We start from the raw sequence: 25,297 nt of genomic DNA on the forward strand, positions 1-25,297 counted from the left end.
TTAACTAATAAATACATATATATATATATATATATATACTACATATATATACTATTAGCATATCAATCTTTAGCATTTGTGTGGATTTAGTATTAATATATATAAAAAAAAAAGTGTTTAAAAAAAAAAATAAGCAAAAAATGTAATACAATTCTTATGGCATTTATTTTGACGTCTTGTACATAATACACTTTTGTAAAATATAGTAAATAATTATATTAAAAAATAATATAAAAAAAAAAAAAAAAAATATTACAAAAATTACAATAACAACAAAAATATATATATATACATATATATATATATTTAATAATTAAAAGAAAAAAGAAATCATTTAAATATTATTAACCTTATAATATAAACATAATTTCATTTCTATCTGCGTTTCGAGGATTTATTATTAATTGTTCGCCCAAATATTCTGTTCATCCTCACGTTTACTACTTAATTGGATTTAATTATTCACGATTATTCTGCCTGGATTTATATATATATATATATATATATATATATATAGAAAACGAACGGAAACAACATAAACACTTCAGTTACTATTTTCACCTAAACAGCTCGTTCCATTAAAATCCTGTATGCTTTCAACATCGGTAAGTCACCAAGCGTCGCAAGCTTGTGCTTAATTTAAAAGAGTTTTCTAAATCATTAAATCTTGGAGGAAGATAAAGTGAGAACTTAGCTTAGCATAACTTTTCAAGTTTCTGTGAAATCTTGATATCCATATGCTTTAATTTAATTTAATAAGTATAACCTGAATACTTTACTTGTGCTAATGAAGTTGAAATAAATTCATAACAATTTCATCAAATATTTGAATCGAAATTATTATGATTTGAACGTTCACCTTAACGATTGTCTGTGTTTGTTGATAGGATTTTGAATTCAATGTTTTCACTCTAATTAGAGCGCGGTTGGATACGTTGCTTATTTTTCCTTTGGACCAAAATACAAATCAAAGCACAACTGGGATGAGATATTTACTTTATTTGCAAACGTCTGCAGGCGGACTGCATCTAACCTTCCGAGTATTTCGTAATTCAACTATTTATATGCAGTTAGTGCGAATTTCTTACATATTATTGGCATTCGGAAACATCTCTTCCAAGCTGCCTTCTATTGGTATCCTTACCGTTGCTACAACGATCAACAGAATTTACTCTCCGTGCATATCGTTTTACCGGTCAAGTTTTGTACGAAAAAAAGGAAAGCTTCATCTACTCATAAATATCCTTAGTGAAGATAGAAATCATACATATTCGTCTATACTTTATACCTTGTGACAAGCGTCGAATTGATATTTTATTAAGAAATAGTCAAGCATACAAATGGCAAGAGGCTTATGGACTTGCTTGAAGTTTAGCTTACGACTTATTTATTTTGCTTGTTTCAATCTAGATTTTATTGCTCTTTGCGAATACTCTTACTTCGATATAATTCATTTTTATTGAGATTCAAGTTAATTTAAAGCATATCATGGACACGCAATCAATTGATAAAAGTGCTTTTATAAATATTTTTGAAAATAATTTTTTTTTTAAAGTTGTAATGAATATATTTATGGTATTTGGAAAATGAATTTCCGGGACTAGATAATAACTAAATGTACAAAAATTTCACTTTTTTCGTAATCAAATTAATGGAAGCATAGACGTCGACAATCAGTTAACTAAATTGACTTTGACTTTTAAACCGATTAAAATTTTCCAATGTTAAGTCCTCCTTAGAGATGTTGTCAGCGAAATGAAATATTTTATAAAACTAACGTAATTTCTTACCTATGCGACAATTTTAAGGATTGAATAGCAGTTAAGAGAATTTCGCTTAAGTGCAGCAGCTTTCGATGGTTAAAATGTTGTTCACCTAAATGGTCACAACGGTTGGTTTGATGTTTATTTTGTTAACAAAACCATTTATGTGTATTCTGGGAAAGTGTTTCAAGTAAGCAAACACATAGACATCCACACACACTTAATGCATTTAATTGATGTGAAATTCTGATTGAAATTTAATCAAGAGACATCTAAGTTTTTCAAATCGCACCACGGATAAATTTTGAACCGTTCAAACATTGTCTACCCGCAGTTATGTATTTAGTAATCGGCTAAGTGGGTAGTCTTCTTTTGTGGTTTCCTCGACGTTTGCTTGTCAAACACGGATTAGATTGTAATGAGAAAAATGGCAAATTCTATGAGAAAATCTGCCAAGGACGGATGGATGGACGGACAGATTGTGACGTATATATTCGTCATATGCAGTCGAAGTATTTAGTATCTTCTTTTTTTCCTTGCAGATATAAAGCCTTGTTAAACTAAGCCAACGAGGCTTACATACCCAACTTCTTCTCCTGCGGTCACATGAAAAAATTGCAAACATTTACTTGCTGTAGTATATGAATTTTTAAAATATTAACTTCTCAATGGAACAAAGAAGATTCAGACTATTTGTGAATGCATGATAATTCCATTGTACGTGAGTAGGTTCTAGCAGAGATTTTTGTGCGTTTTTCAAAGTCATCTGTATGTGACAAGTTGCAGTCTTTAATCTCGCTAGCGATAGCCGTGGAAATAAGACTAAAAAATTTTAAATTGATGCAGGGATACGAATAAATCAATGTGCAAAGAAGAGGTGGTACGCACTCATACGATGGCTGTGATGGCTGATGGATACATTTAGGCGCTTGATTATGACAATAAACCCGAGTAAATTTTGGATAGCCTTTGCTATGTTTGCGATTATTTACTGATATGCAAAATGTACAGCTAGCTATAAAGATAGCTATGACAGCGAAATATTTTCAGAAGGTCTTAGATTATAACTCATAAAAAAGCTGAATTTTTTCTTAAAATGAACTTGAATCAATTATTTTAATGTTGACATACTAGAGCGCAAAAGTTACGCGCGCATTCACTTACCTTAAAACAGAAACTGAAAGTCTTAGAGACTTGAACTGCTTGTAACACCTTCATATCCGCAGCTCGAACGCTCTCATCTTAAATCAAGTGCAACAAGTAAATTAACAAAAGCGAATAAAAATGAAAAAATTTGATCTAAAGTAACTCCAACATGCGTTTCACTTCTTCTATCACAGCTATTGTCTTTGTTTTTGTTAAATACATTTGTCGTTTTTCTTTTATTCGTTCATTTATTTATTTTTGCATTCTCTATGACAAAATTGATTGATAAACTTTAGAAGATAAAATAATAAAAAAAAAAAAAATAATGAAAAAAAAGAAAAGAAAAGATTTCTTATTCAATCATTCTTATGACATTTTAACTCTCAGCTACGTAAATGAAAAAAAGAGGAAGAAATAAATGAGATTTAAAAAGTTTTGATAGAAAAACTATTGAAAAAACAAGAAAATGTGAAAATAAAATACAAAACATTCACTGGGGAAAACGATATCAATCTTGATTTTGATAAATTGATTTTTGTTTAAAATGAAATCAATTTATTTCATTTTCTAATATTAACAGAAAACCAGTAACAAAACTCCAAGATCGCTTCCAAAATATTCTTTTGCCTGCGACCAAAAATAAAATAAAACTTTGAAAATCGTGTATCGTCTTTGGTAATTTTGGGTGTATTGATAATAGATAGACGGGGGCTTTTAAATGTTTGTGTAACAAGTTGTAAGTTAGTGTCAAGAATTTTTAAATAAATTTTATTCTTTTTCTTTTCAATGTCGCTGCGATTTTTTGTTTTTCCGTTGTTAGTGCATTCGTAAGCAAGCCGTTGTTCTTTATGAACTTGCAGTGTATCTGCCTTAGATCTAGAATATGTCATGTGTTAGTAGATGTCAAGCATTTGCCTTCATTTTTGTAACGTTAAGGAACACAGCACACAAAGGGCCCGCCGGACATTTGTAAATGTCGGTACATTGTGGCTCTGATCAAGAACATTATTTTTCACTTTATTGATTTTCAGAGGCAGCATTTGAAGATCAACATAAATTCTGCGATGCTTCGTAATTTCTAAAGAATCTCTCAAAAGATTAAAAACTGGCGGCCCTGCTCTCTTTGAATCTCTTTGATCTGGCAAGTGTGCGTTATGCGAATGCCTCTCCACGATCTCTAAAGGAAAATATATGTTAAGTCTGTAAAGGAAAAAAGGGGAAACCTCACTGAGTTACTCTTACTTTCAATTAGAAATTTTACATATAATAGGAAAAGTTGCGTCCGCTTGAATTCACGGTTTTTCGTCTTTTATAAAATATTTCGCACGTTATCTTGCAAAGCTGTATGGGATGGTTTTTCTTGTTCTAAAAACTTTCGATTATAGAAATGATGCATTTTTCCCAATAATTTACTTAATTCATATTTACTCTAAAGTCAGTTTAATTTAGTTTTTCCTCCTTGCCTTTCTCTTTAATTAGTTACAAAATAGTTTAAATATACATTTGTTTATGTTTGTGTTTCATCAAAAAAAAAAAAAAAGAAAAAAAAGAAAATAAAATAAAATGAATTTATATTTCTTGCATGTTGATTGAAATGATTTCAATTTTCTTGATTGACATCATGTGTAAATTATTAATAAATGTTCGAGAAATGTATACCGAAAAGTATATCATGCTCATCAAAAATTTTCAAATTCTCAGTTTTGTTTATTTTACATTAAAAATATTTGATGTGCAAAAATTTCGCAAAAATATTTAAGTAAGAAACACTTTCCATAATAATGAAATATTTATGGAATTTCATTTAAATAACAACAATTTTATTGATAGATTTGAATGATTTGAATGAAATTCAAGATAAATTCATTATTTTCTAAAGAGTGCCTTGCAACTAAATAAGTAAACGTTATAATTAACGTAATTACAGTTATATGTGCAATGGCGCAATGCCTATCATTCACAATAGGTATGAATAGAAAACCAAAAATGTATCCGATTCAACTCAAAATATTGGATCCTTTAGAAAAAACACTGCACTATGGCTTATATAATAAAAGTGCAATAAATTACATTTGAGCTGAGTTGTTTCGTCTGCTTTAAACAAATATAGATACCCAAGTATAGATATTTAATCACACAGGGATTGGCCTTTACAAGTTTAAGCACGATAGTGGTCAGTACAAGTAGAAAAAGAAAGAAAGTTTTAGTTAGTCCTAATAAAGTCCTTTTGATTCTTTACTTAATTACTCGTTACTAGAGGTTAATCAACAGCTCAGATAGGATTATCATGAATATTATAAGTGCAGTTATGCATCCGTTTGCCACTTACTTGTGTACATGCATTTTTGCCATTATTTAAATATTAGGCAGATATGAATGACTCTGCAAATTCAGTATTTAACCGTCAGTCAGTGTTTGCGGGTTAAAATATTTTGTAGTGACCGCACAGTCGCTTACCGATCCGAACACTTTTTCCACTAGACCAGGGCCACTCTTTGCTTGCTTTTCTTTTCTTGATATATCTTCTGGCCATCGTTGTGTTGCATGTATAGAAGACATCCCCTGTGTGATTGGTCATATAAAAAGAAGACGACGAAGACATTTCATCGCAAATCATGCAACTAAAAATGAGTTTGGTTCTGCATGAACAAAAGTTGAAAATCGGAATAAATGCCAAAAGCAGGACATTGCGGTTTTTTCCTAATACGCTTAGTAAGTCCGAAATGCAATTTTGTGTTGGAGCAGATCATCGTTACCCAACACCTCAAACCAATGCAAATGGAAATGTTCGGTTTATGGTGCGTAATCTGAGGCCTCTGCATAAACTTTTTAGCATAAAATCTAATCTGATGATTATAATTAAAAATAAAATCCGATGTAGGCTGATAATATAGGTGATGGAATAGCAAACTTCTTTATAGCGAAATTTTTTTAATTTGGAAACACATACTGCCGTAACAGTTATACGCGCCAGTTCTTTTATTTAGTTATAGTCAAGCGATTTTATTAATACGATCTCAGTTTTCTCAACCGGTTAATGTAGATAAGACTCTTTACAATCAGTAGCCCTATATAAGATGCTACATATCATTTAAACAATACAAAAAAAAGTCTATTGCTTGTTTTTTGTTCTCAAACATAATTCAAGTTACCCCTAATAAATCTACAAAATGTCATAAAATTTGAAAAGTGTGCAAAAGCAAAAAAAGAAAAAGAGAAAAATGGTCATTGGGATGAATTCATTATAAAATGCAGTTTTGCAGATGAACTTGTTAAACAAAGCAATAATAAAAAACCGTAAAGACAAGCTTGCTTGCTTGACATATGTTCTTCATGCGCGCAGATGGGCACAGCACGGAGAGGAAGATTCGTAATTCAAGTTTTTCGTTTCTTCTCCTGTTCTTTTAGCGGTATTTATGGACTTTAACTAAAAAACATTCGAAACCAATAGCGGCAGAGGTGTTCTATCGACCCGTGTCGGTCGTTATGCTAATTATAAACAAATTTACATATAGTTTATGAATTTTCCATATTTTTGCATATTTTTTACACGTTAGTATCTTACTACATGCACTCTCTAAAGAATGAACATGAAAATATTTTTGTTTTAAGAGGAGGCGATGAAGTGAAATTTTTATATTTATGCTTGTGTCAGTAATTAAGTTATTAAATGTATTATGTTTTTACACATAACGACCAACTTCATTAAATAATGAATACGAAACTGAGGTAAAGGATCATAAGGAAATACCATAAGAGAAAGAGAAGAAAAAAAAACAAAAAACAAGAAACAATCACAACAGTTACATACTTCATCGTTTGCAACGTAACTTACATAATGAAACTTGAATGAAATTCAGTAAAACATTAGTCGTTATATCCGATGTTATCAAAGGCCGAAGCAGAGTCGACTATAGTGATCGAGTGACCAAAGCGGGGCGCTTTCTGCAAATCAATAAGGTTTCGTAAATCGGTTCACTTACAATAACTTTCTTTGTCTTTCTAACTTTTTTCTTCCCATTGCTTTAAATCAGTCTGTTAAAGGAAAAGTATGGGTTGAACTCTTCAAAGAATTAGCTGAAATTTCATTGAAAGGCGCGCTATATGTACCATGCATGGACGAATTGAAAAGTAAAGCTTGTTATTTATCGGATTTCCCTGAATAATCATTTACAAATTAAAAGGTTTCGACAAACTTCAGATTTTTAACAATTGTTGCTGATGACAAGAAAGCCTTAGGGATCCAAGGGAGGTATTAATTTTGTTATTACTGTTATTAACTTGGGCGGAGAATAAAATTCTAAGGCTAGCATCTAAAGATATAGGATTTATTAAAAACACCAGCGCACTTGAGATTTGAACTCGCGAAGTTCTTTGCCTACTCGGTCACTCATGACTGTAAGAGGTGCCACAAAAGTTGAAAAGCTGCTAAGACTTCAAACACGCTTTTTTTAACATTAATTTTTACGGTAATTTATTGCCTATAGATGACATTGATCGGAATTTTAGGAGGGAGGCAATCAAAAAGCTTTAGATCAAGTGATTAAGAAAAACAACATGTAAACACTCCAGTGGGCCAGAGATCACCATTGATTGAGTACTCTCCATCATTTCGCTTAATTCAATTATTCATGTATCAAGCAAAACAAGGCGTTATTTGTATGGGTCGAACAAGTGGTCCGATCCGAACCGTTTTCAATACCGTTCGTTTCTGAGGCAAAATTAGTGGAACAATGACCCGCCACTAAATACCCTATGACACTTCGCTTAACATAGTTAGTAATATAGAAACTTTTCAAAATAAGGCGTTATATGAGAAGTAGTCGGAAAAGTGGTCCAGTTCGAACCATTTTCGAACCATAGCTAGATAAGTGTACCGAATTTCATCAAAATATATCGCAAACTGCGAACTCGTACGGTTGAACGCAAGAAAAGTAGACGGACAGAGGGACAGACAACCTTTAGAATGGCCTTCTGAATTGATCAGTGTAAAAGATGTGAAAGATGGGTATATATCCGGTCTTCCTGCATGTTGTATACCTTATAATTTTATCTCATACCTATTAAAATGAAAAATTATTAACAGAAGGTTCATGGCCACGTTTCGCTGATAACGGTGCCAGTCGTTTTTAGACGGATAAGAGTAAGTTTCGTTTACAGTTCAAATTAGCTTTTCTTTCCAAATTCTAGTCATAAGTTTTTCACGTTTCCCTTTTCTTTCCTCACTTGTAATTACTTTGATAAATGTTAATTTTTGTTTGAAATGCTAAAGCATTTATTTTTTCATTTCATTCCATCTATTTTTTATTTCTCATCATTTGCATACAACTTTTAGTTTCTCCCCATGAAAATGTACATTTTATTATTATTATTTTTTTTTTTATTTAAGTTGAAAATTCAACATTTTTCTTGACACCTGGTGCGTGTTTTAGTATGAAATAAGCGCACTTTTTTGAAGGGTGTTCACAAAAAGCGTATTCCATCAACTTGGCAAGAAATTATGAATATTTAAACTAAATAAGGTAACACTTACATGCCGAGAATAAGAAGAATTTCAGATACTCTACGTTTGCAGAAAGAGAAAAAAAAATAAATAAATAAAAGATTAAAAATAAAATAATTTCTAAAAAACTTACTTTATCAGATCCAATGTGATTTGTATCTCTTAGTAATCAAGCTCACGTGAATCGTAGCACCATTAGCACCAAGCATTACTACAAACTCCTCATATGTTATTGTTATAAGTGCAATAATAAAATAAATATACCTTTTTGTTGTTATTGTTGATGTTTTATAAGAAAATGAAAAGTGAAATGTAGTGGAAACGTTTGCATGAAACGTAGGAAAAAGAGCAGGAAAAAATTTAATGACATTGAAAAATTAGTTGTTAAGTTAAACAACATGTTATGACTTTGAAATGAAAGAAATAAGAAGTAAAAAATAAATAAAAATAAATCTCAATGAGAAAAATTCAAAGAAGGGTTTTTCTTTCCTTTTCGTTTGCTAAAAAGTAAAAGTTTTTTTTGTTTTTTTCTTTTCGCTATTATTCGCTAGGGAAAAGAAAAGTTAACGATTTAATTGAGAGTTATGGAATAAGACATGAAAGATAACATATTTATAACAAGCAGAAAGGGGATATTACAAGCATGAAACTTAGCTTAAGGACAAGACCGGTAAACAAGAGCAAACGAATTCTAGAATTTCGACTATTTTGACTTGATGGTTGCTCGGGCGCTTTCTCTAAATTTTCTCAAATTTTAAAGAGATGCTTAATAAAAGGGGGGGAAAAAAAATGACACAACTATGCATCTGAAAAGACCATAAATTCGTGGAATATCTTGTTGAGTGCACTTCGCACACTTGTTTTGAGGAAATTCTTTGCATGACTCGAATGATTTTTCGTTATTTGAAAAAGTCATGTTATGTTTGTTCCTGTTTCTATTTAAATTTCATTTACTACTCAACTTCGAGAGTTTTCTATCCTTAACAAGTACGAAAATTATATTCGGTCATGGCCGAATCTTGTGCATCCATCATCGTTATCCTAACAAAGACAAAAAGAGTAAAGGAATTATGTTTTCATGCTCTATAATAAGGAGTGGGCGCGGCTTATTTTTTAATTTATGAATAATGAGTAAAAAACCAATTTTTTTATTGCTTTTGGAAGACAGAGGTGTTCTCAGTTTACATACTGCTGTAGATAAGTGCTTCGATCTATTTAGCCCATTCTCACTACCAACCCGCCTGCAAGAATTTGCACTATTTTTGCCAAGTTGGAAGTCCACGGCTTCATTTTTCCGGTCAAGAGAATGCTAAAGCAACACTATACAGACGGACAGACAAACAGACTGCTTAAATCCATTTAGAATTTGATGCTGATCAAGTGTACATATTCCTTCTGAGTGTTGCAAACGTTTTGACGAAGCGGATGCCTGCATGCTCATCTTTCATTGGTAGAGATTTCCGTGAATTCATCATTTCATTTCCAATGGGAAAAAAGTCACATTCTTATAATAAAGAAGTAAAAGAAAAAGAAATCAAATAACAGGAAAATATTAAATGATATCAAGGAAAATATCTCAATTTCATTGGAATCAAATTCATATATGGAAAACTTGTTCCCAAAATAATCATTTCATTCAAGGTACTTTTCGCTTATGCTCTTTTGAGCCGATTATTGAAATGCTTTATACACTTATATGTACCTCAAATGCGTGCACAAGTGTACTTACGTACTTGCTTACTTAGAAAGCATTTTAAACTATAATAAGCTTCAAGGAGAATGAATACATGAAATGTAGCTTGGAAACCTATATACATGTACGTATGGATTTGTGTTTTTTCTTGTTGTTGCAATTTTCAAAATTGTAAATTTCGACATGGAAAACATGTAATTGCTTCAAGAAGGACGGCGATCGTTGAGAGACACATTTAATTCTCCAACAATCTAGGAAAATCTGTCAATCTGTCAACGATTTTACGAAGCACTACGCCAGCGGTCGTGCCCACAAAATCCGAAAACTTTGTGATTTTTACCCATAAATAAATCAATGTCAGTGACATATAAATAAATATGAAATAAATAAAAACATAAATGTATATGTATGTATGTATGTATCTCGAAAATGCATTCTTTATAATATCAATCATTTTCAATACAATTAACTTTCATCAAAAAGTTTAAAAACTGCGGCCTGTAGGTTGGAGAAATAGACAGGCGAGTTTCACTTTCTCAATCGATCGCAGGAAAAATAAATTCATTTCTAAATGGAAGATCCAGTATATGATGCCCTCTCTGAATTCATCTGGATCGGTTTTACATGATTACTCATTCTATGTTGTGCAGTAATAGCTGATGGATGGAAAATCCAAATGAACATAAACAGAAACACGAGCCGTTAACCATAAGATAAAGATATTTTTCAAGTATTTCAATATTAATGTTATTGATTGACTATTCCACACAGTCATATGGCGTAGATCAGATTATTTGTAGGACATCCTTGTAGCAATAACTATGAATGCCTTTGAAATGAAACGATGAGATAGAAATCCGTAGTCGATAATAACTAGAAAAGCCATTTGGCTATTTGGCCGTTTTAATGTAAATAAATAAAGAAAACCAAACCATAACTAAAAGATTTGGAAGCTGTTTTATTTTAGATTTCCACTTATTTATTGCTTTTATTTTCGTTTTCGATAATCACTGCGGGGACGCCCCCCATATATGTATTATTTTCACGTTTGAATTTCTTTTTACCAATTGCTTAAGCTCCATGATACTTAGGAAAGATATCAGGTAAAAGAAGTGGAAAAGGAGGAGTAGTGTTTTTGCGCATTCTACAGCAAGAAATTTGGAAGAGATGAGGAAATTCTGCTGCAAGTAGGTAGATAGCTTGAAAAGCGGCCGCTTAATGGTCAAGTTTCAAGTTTAGAAAAAATTGGTGAGAACATTTAAAAAAGCCCATAAGTTTTTCCTTACAACGTATTTTCAGAATAGGGCGCTACCTGGGGAGTGTTCGAGAAGGGGATATTTTCAAAAGCGTTTCGTTCTTGGGTCAAAACACGTCACTGTACCAAATTTCATCAAAATATCTCCAAAATTTCGACCTGTAGGGTGAACACAAATCAGATGAACAGGCATATGACGGACAAACAGGCTTAGGCCGTGTAATGAAAGCTGTGTGTATCTTAAACCCTTCTGTCCGTTGCAACGTCCGTATTAACTTAATATACCCTGTACCACAAGTGGTGTAGTGGGGCCAAGTTCCGTGATTAAAGTGACTGTACTGTGTCGTTTTCACGGGCTGTTTACGCGCTGAGGTGTCCAGGGCCGGCATCGTCATTAACATCTTCTTAGTCTTCTGCGAGGAACCTGTATCACTTATAAAGATCTTTTTTTGCCCAAAGAGGACTCGCCATATGTCACAGTCAATATTTTAAGTGATTTGCCGCATTTCATGGTATTTTTCTCACCAAATTTAATAAGGATTCTTTGATCGACTTTTTTCGACAATGAAAAATCGCCAAGCATACTAAATCACGCCTCGCTTCATATCTATCAAAAAGAAAGTTAAAATGGAAAATGGCTAATAATATCAACATTTGCTGAGGGTATGTGTACCCACATAACAAACAAAAAACAAACAAAAAAATTCAAAAATAAAATTTAAACTCTCCCCCTCCTTTTTGAACGTACCGCACGTCCTAGTTGGCTGAGGACCCTTTTACTTCGCAATTATTCAATCTCAACTCTTTGAAGGATATGAAATGATGAAAGAGATAAGTGCTAAACCATTATTGATCAGTTTTCTTTTTCTTTTTTTTTTTAATTTTAGACTCGTATCTTCACACAACTTTGGCAAATATTATCATTCTGTTTATGATTAGTGTATGGAATTCCATTTAAAACTTAACTTAACAGGGTGGGGATAAGCACAGTTAACTCCTTTTTTTTCTCTTTTGAAGCAAATTAATAAGGAAATTAGCACTTTAGAGCTTACTTAACCGTAACAAAATGAAAAATGTAGAGAGAAAAGAAAAATATACAAAAAAAAATGAACTAAAATAAATTAACAAATAATAACAGACAAAACGATATAAAATAAATGCACTCAAGCATTGAATAAATTTTTTTTTTTTTTTTTTTTTTTTTCTTGTAAATAAACAAAAGGGCAAAATAGCCACACAGGCACATTAACACAACAGTAAATATTTATAATACCAGCACGGCTGAGAACCAGACAAAAACGGAGAAAAATGTTATTTCTGACGATGACATAAAGTGTCCCGCATATGATTGATATATGTACTTATATAGCTATAGCAAACTCGTAATATAAGGAGAAAAGCATTGAGTAATAGTATAAAATATTTTCTCTTCACATACACCAAAAACTAATGATGCGTTCCTACATATTTAATGATGTATGAAATTTTTGCATATTCTCTCATACTTAAAAATTATGCAAAAAAAAAAAAAAGAAGAAAAAAATAAGAAAAAAGAAAAGAAAAATGTAAGAAAATATCGAGAATAAATTAACTATAAGCATTTCCCTTCACTAACACTATTAACCTCCGGGGGTAATTGCCCTTCTAGGCTATAGGTCAATAAAAAATAAAATGAAATCCACTTACACTTACAGTAAACTTAATATAACAGAAGCCTCAACTGCTATGCGGGAAGTATTATAATAAATCTATAAAAATATACTATTATATATGTCCGTCTGTCTGTCTGTCTGTCTGTCGGTATTTTTTTTTTTTTTTTTTTTTTTTCATTATTATTATTGCGTTTGTTCTTCATGATTTTTATTAAGGTTACATTTCCGTTATATGAGTCTCAGTGTTTATATAATTTTGTACATTATATTATCTTTACCCTTCATTTTCTTCTCATTCTTCCTTTTTTTTTTTTTTTTTTTTTTTTTAAAAAAATAATAATTTCTTTTAATTTTTTTTCTTTTTTTTTTTTTTCTTTTCTCTTCCATTAAAAAGAATTTTATTATGCAAAATGTATTTGTTTCAGTGTATTGTTGTTGCTAGTGTTGTTATTGCCGTTGTTTTGTGTTTCTCTTGTTTATTTTTCTCGCCTATATATGAGGTTATTTTATGCTATTTACAGCTAATGAATGCATTATTATGCAGTTAATTAGTCGCCTCACATTTTGCTTCTTAACTCTTGTTCCTCAGTTTCTACGCTTGCTGCTTAACAGTGCGAAGCCCGCGTTTAGTCTCTGCGGTCTCTTAAATACAAAGTTGTGGTTTTTTGATTCCCTCGTTTTTCCTAGGTTTTTGCGTTCATATATGCGTATGCATATGTATTTTCCATATTAATGATTTTAATACTAGGTTGTGATTTTACTGCTGCTATTGTTGTTCTTGTTGTTGTGGCCTATTAATACATTACGAGTGTGAGTTATAAAAATGATTTAATTTTGTTAGAATTTGTTGAAGTCATGTGAAAATTTCATATTCTCCGAATGCGGAAAATGACAATATACAGAGACAATACAAGATCATGATATATGTTATCGGATGAATCGAAAATTTCCTTATTTTTCACCACATCGCAACGCAAATGCAATGAAAGCTTTACCCTCTTTGATGGAAAGAACTTAGAACTGTAGATATAATAAGACAAATACATTGCAAGCCCAGTTAGTGAGACCTATTTTTGTACTCACTAATAAAGCGCAGGCATATACCTACTTAATCATTCAGAAATATCCGCTTCTATCCATTTATAGTTTTGCTTTTTTTTTACTAAGAGTAATCATTCACAGGACGATGTCGCCGTGTGTAACACGGTCACTATCAGTGAAAAGAGAGGATAGATAAAGAAATATGGAGGCGGTGGCCGCAACCTAGCGGTAAGTGTTATGCCTTTCATCGACTCACCACTCACCAAAGAATACTCTACCGGATTTGAGATTTGGACCAGTGAACACTGCAATGATTCTGATCTATTAGGCTACTTCAGCTTTATTTGTTTATTGTGAATATTTTTTGTAAATAAAGGGACAAGGATTGTATGTCAAAGACTCGCCAGTATTGAGAACTCTACCGTGAGATTTTAACCCGCAATCTTTGACTTGTCAGTTGCGATCCTTTGCCCACTCGGCTACTCAGCTTCATGTTATCAATTCGACTCCGCCTAGAAAATTAAAAATCGATATGCTTGCTTCGCTTATTCGACAGATAAGTGCACGATTTCATCAACATATTGAATACATAAAGATTAAAAAATTTCTTCTATTTATCTATGACTTGAGTATACCTTAGCGATTGGTTTCAGTTCTGATTCTATATCGGAAAATTGTCCAACCTTTACTTTTGGTAACCGTATCGTAACATTTGATTATTAAAAGATAATAAATAATGTTTGCTACCTTTGGTGCAAAGAGAAAAAGCCACACGCAAAAATAGGAAAATATTTACGCTTGGCGCACTGACCTAAAACCAAAATTAAAACTTTCTGCGTAATTTTCATATACATTCGCGTCCTCTAAAACGTTTGCTTTGATGCTCCAGTTAATTTCCTTCGTAACAATCAATGGAAAATGAATTTTAATTCAATTTGAAATTATTGCAATGTTGATTGAATTTTTCAATCGTAAAGTTTTCCTCTGCTCAAAACGTATTCTCACGCGAACATAGTTTCGTTTAGATAGATTCATTGAATCTGAAATTGAGTGTCGATCCATAAACTTAATTAAATTAAAGAGACTCAGAAGCAATGATTTTTTTGATTTACCGCTTGAATGAACTTGGTATGGCGAATTCAGTCAGGGTTATTGCCAGCTCATATATATGGGATTGAAAAGCAATTTTTGAACCAGCAAACGTCAATGTTATAAAATAAAAACTATGCTATGGCTTCTTATGTCTCAACTGATTAACGCCTCCGACCCTAGCGTGACTTGACTGTTACTCAGAAAAGAAGAGTTAATCCATCTCTCAATCTGTCGAATTTTGAAAGCTTCAAGGATGTATTATAATGTTCACTGCTTTTGTCGAATTCGAAATAGAGCCTTCCAAGCAGGTTTTGCAAAATTTGGATAAGATGTTCAGAACTGCCTCAATTCTGTACACAACTGCTTACTTTAAATCAGAAGCGCTTCAGTTTTAGCAGAGGTGTTCTTGCTTCTAGCGAATCAGCCTTAGTTCTCGACTAAGCAAGAACTGCTTAGCCCTATGTATAGCTTTAGCTCTTTGATAGTAGAAGAAACTTTTAAAGAAAGTAAGAAGTGACTACGGAGATGCGGAGACGGAGACATGATACATAAGAATAAAGGACGGCATGGACAATGATTTTCGCTTTTTTCGGAGGCAGTGTTCGTTCGTTCAAACCGAAAAGAAATTTGTTCTTCAATTTACCAAAAGTTTTATTAGCCATCATGAAGAGTGTAATTAAAAAATGTTAACAAGTTCTCCTCATATCGAGAAATCCAAATATGAGAGTATACTTAAGATCGATATATATATGTTACTCTTTAAAAATGTCTTTAGTTAGCTGCCTATGTTCATATTGCAATCATTTGGATATGATAAGTAAGGCAAAAGTGCTATAAATTTGCTTTTTTACCTTGACAGTTGAGAGGACAGGTTTAAACCATGAATCTTTTTTTCAACACAAACAATTCAAAAACCTCAAAGACTTCCTGAAAAGGAAAAAACTCAGACGCAAACAATAAATAAATCCGGAGACAAAGTCACACCTACCAAAAAAAAAAAAGAAAATTTTTTTTTTTTGAAAAGTGCTTCAAGTTCAATATTAGCACGCATATGCAAAAATTGAATCCAGACAGACCAGCAAATCACCTTGATGGTAAAACAAATAACAAACATTGCTAAAAAGCCAAAGAAAAAAAAAAAAAAAAACAAAAAAAGAAAAGAAAAGAATAAAAAGCAGTAAAAACAAGGTTTCAACAAATTTGCAAAAGTCAGCAAAGCAAACGTATGGTTAGGACAAAAATTTCGTTGATGGCAAAGAGTGAACGAAGAAGCAGAATAAGAAAATATATATATATATATATATATATATATATATGTATTATCGCTGTGTTCAAACCGGCGTCAAAAAGTCCCTTTATCCTCCTTTCACTTCCGAAAAACGGAAATAAAACCAACACAAAGAAAAGCCAATATTTTCTATTTACACTGCACTGCGTGTGTATGCCTGAATAAAACTCTGCGTTTATGTACTTTATGGTAATATGAGTAAGAATTTATTGTTTCTTCTTTTCAGAGTTACACTGCTATTAGTATAGTTATTGCGGTTTCTCCTTGCCGTTTGGGGTACTTGTGGGGCCTCGTGTAATACCTTTGGGCTTAAATTAAACATAAATTTCTATAGGCAAAGAAAAATACACATGTATACGAAGTCTGGGGTTGAAATTTCAGCAAAATGGTTTTCCGCGGACGTGAATGGAGAGCGAGAGTGCACAAAGTGCACAAATGAAAACCGCAGCGTAATGAGAACAAATAAAGTAAATGGTTTTCTAGGTAAACATTTCAAGAGCGGTTTTCACTCTACCGAACTGAAATTGAAATCGAATAATTTTTTTAAGTCATTTAAAAAAAAAAAATGTTTTACAATAAATGTGCTATACGATCGAAAATTAGTTCCTCTTTATCGAGTTTTTTGTTTTTTGTTATTCTTTCGTTTCACTTTTTTTTGTCTTACGGACACATGCGGTGTCGTGTAATGTTAGACCTTTGTAAGTGTGACGTTAAGTGGTTACAGTGGCGACAGTTCGGTATTTTAATAAAAGATTTTTTTTTTCCATGTTTTTTGTGTGTGGGGTGAAAAAACAAACCGTTACATTTATGAGCACATTTTCCTGGTATCGTTTTTGTCGGTAATTTAAGAAAAAAACAAAAACAAAAAAAAAAAAAAAAGAAAGCAAACCTTAGTTTTACTTTTGCTTATGTACGCGTACAACTCGGTATCCCATTTCATTTATTTTACTTACTTCGGGTTTTCTTCTTCTGCATTAATTTATAATTATTGATTAAAGTAACGTTAAGCCACGAGCTTGTATATACATATGCAAGAACAATCATATAATGATTTGAAAAAATTTATTCAAGTTTCATAAGTTAAAGATTTTTTGTAAAGAAGAAGAGGAGAAGACTCAAAATATTTGCGTTCATCATAAGGCCATAGTCATGGATTGGCATTCCATTTTTTATGATCGCACTTATTATATTTATATTTATTATTATTATATTATTCATAGAAATTCCCAAAAAAGTCTCTGACGTTTGTCAATAAAACCGAATATTTGTTAAAAGACAAACTGCACACAAAGTATTGTTCATTACTAGTCGCTATTTCTGCCAACTGACAAACTATCGAAGTGTGCAACCAGCTGTGCTGCCACATATAGGGGACCTTCCTCTAAGCGGCTGGTCAAACATAGAAAGGAGCGAAGGCATCTTCCACGGCATTATCCACAAAGAGATTCATTTATTGGAGTAGCGTCATAAGAATGAAAGCCATACTGCGACAAGCAATGAGTCATAGATTAAATTGGAATGAAAATGTAGTTTATTCCAGTTAAGCATTGTTAACGCTTGCTTTAGCTAGCCTTGCTGTAAGGGACCGAACGACATCATGCTGAGAAATCACAACACCATAAACACCCGTTTGTCGTCTTCATTGCCTCAGTTATTATTGGTAGCATAAACTGTGGATTAATTTAATGGACGTAACTCGTAACATACAATGTTTTTATAGATGAAGGGATCATCAATATTTAACATTTTTTAATTTGCATTAACGCAATTTCTGTGTTGCATCCAGGTGCTCATCACGCATCAAGATTCACTAGCTTCACTTTACTGTAAAAAGCAAACCTTGATGGATGTACGAGAAAGTAAAAAGAATATATCACTGGAAAATGTTCAAGCTGAAGATCACACCTTCAAATTGTATGACTATCGCAAATGAAGAACAAATTTTAAAGAGGTTTGTGACTTTGTTAGAGATTACGAAGACGAAATCTTCTACATAGTTTTTTTTAATATTTGTTCCACTCGCTATGGTTACAATTGGAAAACTTGGGATTTAAGAAGAAGGAAATGTTTTCGACTTTTGAAATCTCCCCATCAATATAGACACGGTATTGATTGATATTTTTGTAGCAGAGTAGTAGAGTAGTTTGCCAGTAGTAAATGACAATAATTTGCAAATGCGTTGAAGAAACCAAGTCTAGAGCATTTGAAAGAATCCCCCACAATTTCAAAATACACACATACATATACAAAGTATCCTTAGGAAAACCAGTTCCTCGGGCTGCCATTGCTGGCTAAAGTTTTCAATTAAACAAACACTTCTTCTTCTTCTACAATTTAGCAAATCAACAACGGATAAGTCACTGTGCTAAGTAAGAGGGCAAATAAATTACTTTATGAGTGTCATAACCTCTCCACAATTCCACGATCTACATTCGCAATTGTTAATCCTATAGGAACGTTGAACATGCTAAACGACTCCTAAGATTAATCTTTTCATCTTTTTTTGAAATAGAGCCGATAGTCTTGAGGTGATTAGCTTAGCTTGATCCAAGAATTTATTATTCCTTTTTTGTTTTTGGTCATATTCGATTCACTGGTGAACATAAGCGATGTATTTTGAAATATTAACTTTTGTCGCTAGAGTTTTACAACCTAACCCTACGCTGAATACAAACAAATGTTGTATGTAAGGATTTGATGAAAACTTTTAATAGAGTTTCGCTTAACTTTCTGCCGTTTAATTTTTGACGATTTGATTTGCTTCCCCTGATATGAGCTTGTGGGCTTGAAACGGACTTAAGGGTAACATTTAAAGTTTGTCACTCGCGACCGATTTCGATTACATTAGAACTTAAGTTGATTAGGATTATTTCGTGGTTAAGTTTTCTGAGCTGCATCGAGTAAACGAAATTTTTAATTTTAAATGTATAGTAAGCGTATTTGCCTTAGTTTTCAAAATGATTTTCAAACTTGCATTTACGAAATCTTGAACCTAACTATCTCAAATTGTGCGGAGTTGTTTAAATTGTTTAAAGTCTACGACTATTCGATATCTAAAAAGAGACAAAAGATATACAAAATGAATGAAATTCGTATGATTTTTGATACCCTTAAGTCGTCTATTCATAAATGTTTTAATGCCTGAAATCGGTTAGAAACAATGAACTGAATGTATGACCCCCGGCTCTATTAGCCATATCACGAAACTTTATGGCAAAAGCAAATTAACCGCAATAAATTTCCAGGCCTTAGAAATGCGTTAATATACTGTAGAGACCACCTCCAAGTATTTCTAAAAAATTCTTGGTATTCCTGACGAAACGAGAAAGATGATGCAACTTACTATGAGCAATGAATGAATTTCTCTGTTGCAAAGACTTAACGAGCTTGAAATATCTTTTGGAGTTGTAGGCGCTCTTGTGAATCTATAGTTGAAGCATTTAGTTTCACACAAACGAAACGAAATGAAATGTTAATGATTTCAATTTAGCATTGTAATCCACTTGAAGCAATTGTGTTGTACTTATTTCATTAATAATAAACTGCGTACACATTTTTATGTATAGATATGTGAATAAGTGAAATTATCTTGTCGTGTATACATATATGTAAAAGAAATTCATAAAACCATTATTGCTCAATTAATTTAAACACGAATACAATAAAAGTCTAGAGAAACGAAATAAAACGAAAAAATTTGTTTTTTTGTTCTCGCACACATGCACATGCATACATGCTTGTATATCGTGATACTTATTAAATCAATCAAAGGGTAAAAAATCTTAAAAGAAGGAAAGCAAAAACGAGAACAGATTTCAATAACGAGATAATCAAAATGAAGAAGGCTCCTGAGAATTTTCTAATAACTACTAATAACTTCGACGTTGATTAAAAGGAATGAAGATAAAAAAAAAAAAAAAAAAAAAGCCAAGAAAAAACTATCTCTTCTTATATCATACTATCTCTATATACGTTATACGTATATATAAAGTAAAGTTAATTAATGAAAACGGTGTTGTTTTCCGGGGTGTTTAGCAAGCATCCATTTAATCTATGCCAATATGATGGTAACTGACTTTTAACAGTTAACATATAGAAAAACAGCTAGGAATAAAATTTATGAATGAACGTCGGGAATAATATGCAAATGAGATATATATATATATCTATATATATATATATGTAAATATATACATATGACAAGGTAGATAACCAGTCAGGCATCTAACCAATCGCCAAAACATCGTATCAGCCATTAGAGTTAGAGGGTAGGTAATAGCTGGTAAACATACATCAAAGTGGCAAATATAAATTGAAAAACTATAGCCTCCAAACATCAGATATATTACACCTTGACTTTGCCAACGCAGACCCAAAGCATACCAGTAACACTTGGGCCGCCTGCCTGACATTATATGAATATTCATGCAGTCACTGTATATACTGTAATATAAGTAAAAATGAAGTGAAAAGCACGCGTTGTATGGAAACCCCACAGTGTCAACGATACATATACCGAGATGAGTGTAAGGTATTTAAAGATGAAATGATGCTCATTTTTCTTATGGCCATCTGAACTGTAGCAAGGCATGGAGTAAAGGAAGAAAAAAAAAATTATTAAAACAAATATCAACCACAAGACTAAACAAACGAAAAGCTCGTGCACAACACTTGCACATACACACACACGCACATACACACACAGGCTGCTAAGAAACCAATAAGTGATGGCAAACTGGTATGAGAGCATGTGTTTTTATGTGTGTGCTTATGCAAGAGGTAGTAAGAGCCTAGTGGAGAGCAGTAGCAGATATGAGTATAGTTGAACAACTGTTTTTCGTTTTTTGTTTTACTTGCTATGCATAGATCCTGACTAAAAGGCGCGTTTTACTGCTCACAGCATAGGTTAAAATAAGAGGTGTTTAACTATGTGTATACTGTGTACATGTGTACATACTGCAAACATATATGTTATATATAGATATTGTACGTATGTGTAAAATAAATGTACACAGCACAACCAGCCAAAAAAGAAAAAGAAAAAACAGAAGAAGAAATCTTGCATCTTGTTATTAAAATAAAAAGAGACATTGAGCGTACCGAAGACAACGGAAGAGCAAAAAGGGAAAGAAAACTATACTTTACTGCATTGAAAGATGCCGGCATATAAATGCTTGAGGTTTTTTATATTTTATACATACATACATATACATATATATATAAACAGAATTTTTTTTTTTTTTTATAAACATATTTATATTTCTTTTTCTTTTTTTTTTTGCTCATCTTATCGTTTTTTTTTTTGTTCATCTTACAAAGTGCTGAACAAGTGCTTATGGCCTGACACAAAGTGAAAGAATATATAGTTGCGAGCAATATGCCATCAAATGGAAGGCGTTAGGTACCATATGAAATCGCTATGTATTAACCGAAGGGAGAATGTTTGTAAGCATAACTATGCCCAGATGGGCGTCATTATTAATTTAACCTATTTTGTGAAATTGTTAAGTTACAAAAACAATTACATCAATAACAAGAATAAAAGCGGAGAGAAAATAAAACAAATTGTTCGGAAATTAGATAGCAGCGCTCATCTATATGCTTATGTATATTTGCGACGCATAAAATAGGGAAGTATAGACAATAGCGACAACAACAACAACAACAGGAATAAGTTTTCTCCTGATATTGCTATTAAATTATGTAAGCTAAGATGAAACGGAAGACAAAGTAGAAAGAAAAAAGTAGAGGAAATTGCAAAGAAAAAGCGACGATAGAGTGCACACTTAGTCTTAATTGCATTGTCCTTAATTTAATACTACATAAACAGCTGAGTTGCATAGAAATTAAATGCTGACTTTGTGCTTTAAAGGGAAGACCTGAAGACGCGCTAAACCTGAATCTCCTTCCTTTTCATTCATGCCTTCATTCTCGGCAAGCGTAGGCAAAAATTTGCTATAATAAACGACGATTAATGCCGGGAATTATGACAGCACTAAAATGTCTTTATCAAATTAATGTTGCGTACACAATTTACACACAATTGCAGTGATAAACAATGACTATTCCGTGAAATCATATTGATTGACATTACAACGTTCAACTCGAACTATTAAAGAAAATATCTATGAATAGGGAATGCAAAACGGAACACAACAACAAAACATATTATGGAGATATTTTTGACCGAATGATTTTAGTTAATACATTTCGATACCACATAATACATAGAAAGTGACAAGTATGTGCTAGAAATGTGAATTAATATCCCTTTGCGTAGAGTAATAATTATCTGATAGCATTTCGTTTATGGGTATATGTTACTATGGCAGCTAAACTGAATTATGTTATGCTCTTTACTGTACATCAATAATAATGAATTAATTTAATCTGATTATAAAAAGCCAATTATGTCCGTCCTGATGTCTACCAATGGACTTAACGGAAAATTTTAGCTTAATATCTGCTCTAAGTCCTGTAACCAAATGGCAAAAATACATACGCCTTTGTGTGTGTATGCACGTACACCATATTTTCTTGTTTGTGAAAATGCTTTTCAATTTTCTTTTTGTTTTATTCTTTCATCCCTATGTTAGGTTACTTCAGTTCGTAGATGACTTATTCGTACTTTTATACACGATGTTCGTGAACATAACCTAAAGATTCCTCTTTGTAACTTTTCGACTTCATTTCATAAGATTTTAAAAATAGAATGTGGGCGGATTTTATTTTTCTCTTTATTTCTGTTTCAGTTTTACTTGGGCTTGTAGGCGGATCCATTTTCAAATTTGATTTGTGAATATAATTAAATTAGCGTTTGTCAGATGTTTATCACAATGCTTGCAAGTCTTTTAACAAGGAAAACTGGAATGGAAAGACGAACGAAGACGGATAACCATTCTGTCTAGCTTAAGCGGTTTTGGCGAATCTTTGATTTGAGATGCTTTAATATGCTAGGATTTAATTATTCAACTTTAATACCTCGACACTGGCTATAGTAATTTTTCATCCCTTACCAATAAAAATTATTGATCCGTTAAAAAGAAAGAAACAGTTCTCCTAATTGCTATATACCTAGGACGGAAACAAAAGGCCACTCAGTACTTTACAGATAACTTCAATCTATTCATTTCTACATATTTGTATATTCACACGAAGTCCAGTTACTATAAAGACATGGCCGAACTGAGCAATTAGACGATTCTTAATTTTTATGGTCTTACTATATAAGTTTGAGTTCATTAATATTGCGAAAGAAAGAAATACTAGGACTAAAAGTAGAACGAGCATTAGCAACTAAGGCTATCGGCTCGGAGGTAAGTTCAAGGTGTGTGGGTTAGATGAATGGAAAACTAATCTTCAAGTATTAGAAAGATTCCGACATTCAGAAAGTATATGCTCGACTGTAAGGTTTTGTCCGCAATCGTAGATTGGCGGAGTAGATTTCTTAAGGATCCACTGATGTGTTGCTATTATATACCTAAGTAGAATTCTTGCAACGGTTCGAGCTTGATTTTCTCGTAACGTTGATATTATTATTAAAGTTTATTTATTCCAAGGCAATTAACTTCTTCTACTACAACATTTTCTTTCAACAAGAGGTGACACCTTCAATTGCCGGTCAATGTTGAACTTTTAATATACCTCTGATCAATAATTATGTATGCACTTGTAGTTGTATTTATTCCATTCAAAAATTAACGGTAAATTATATTTGGGTCCACAATATATTTTTATGTATATATACTTTCCCTTTATCAAATACTTTCTTCTTCGTTCGTCTCTACCTACGGTTGTATAATAAGAGCGTACTTCAGTAAAAAATAATTGTATGTGCAATTATCATCGCCTGAGTGTCTGCCGTTGAATAGTGAACATTTTCATTTTTACTTGGTGTTCTATAATAATCTAATTGTGTCATCATACTTTTCTTGCTAACTGCAAATGCCACTTGGAAAGGAACTCTCGGAGAGCGAGTATCGAAAAATTTTTAGGGAATGAGACTTGGTGGCAATGCGGTCTCAAATTATCTAGAAAGACTTTGACAATTGTGCTTGCATTAATCGAAGAGGACTATAGATCGGAATACCATGCGGCTTATTCGACTAATGAATTGCAGGGAAATAAACGTAGAATTAGATCTAAATGTAACGAAATGGCCTGTGTAGCAACGTCTTAAGGACGACATGGGTCGTAGATATGAGCACAAAATTGCCAAAACATGCTTAGAAAAAGTAAATGGCCACATATCTGGTCAAGGGCTCGAGAGGAATGGTGGCATAAACACATCATGTCGCAATTTTCTTTTAATCAGAAACAAGTGAGGAAAGAGAAAGAGATAGGCCATGCGCAATTGGTTAGCGTTCAGTGTAGGTACGGTTAACTATACTCTGTGCAGTGAGATTTGCATCTGCGAACACTGCCTTTGTAGTCTTCTTATCTACCCGCATGTAAAAAACTTTGCATGTTTTTCAATCGCACTGATGCCCAATTTTTTTGAGAATAGGGAACGTTACAGAGAACCGATTCGAACATTAATGACTGACTCAAATTGAAGGAAGGAAATTTGTCGTTTATTCCTAGTGGAACGGTGCCACCTGCCACGCAGCTCATGTCACAGTGGTGGCAGTGTGTGTATTTGATTCTCGTTGAGCGAATGTATAAAACTGTGGTGTCACTACCCCTTTCCCATTTTTTCGCTGCAATCTCTGTCAAATGTTTGTTTTGCCGCTCATGAATAGCTTTCATAAGTAGTTGTTATTAAAAGTTCTTGAGAAATTATTCGGAGATATGAAAATAATATTTATAAAAGATTTATGCTACGCACAACTGAAAACTCAATACTTTCCAAACATATGGAAAGA

The 25,297-nt window shown here is 32.4% G+C and overlaps 1 long non-coding RNA gene across 1 annotated transcript in view; it reads left to right on the plus strand.

The window, feature by feature from the left end:
- The first annotated feature begins 335 nt into the window (after positions 1 to 335).
- LOC119633274 overlaps positions 336 to 25,297 on the plus strand; it is a 27,393-nt gene continuing 2,431 nt past the window's right edge. Inside the window, exon 1 of the long non-coding RNA XR_005246865.1 lies at positions 336 to 605. This is a non-coding gene — a long non-coding RNA (uncharacterized LOC119633274). The remainder of the gene's footprint in view (positions 606 to 25,297) is intronic.

The sequence above is a fragment of the Glossina fuscipes genome, unplaced genomic scaffold (assembly GCF_014805625.2).
Source record: "Glossina fuscipes isolate IAEA_lab_2018 unplaced genomic scaffold, Yale_Gfus_2 2, whole genome shotgun sequence".
In the NCBI taxonomy this organism is placed as follows: domain Eukaryota; kingdom Metazoa; phylum Arthropoda; class Insecta; order Diptera; family Glossinidae; genus Glossina; species Glossina fuscipes.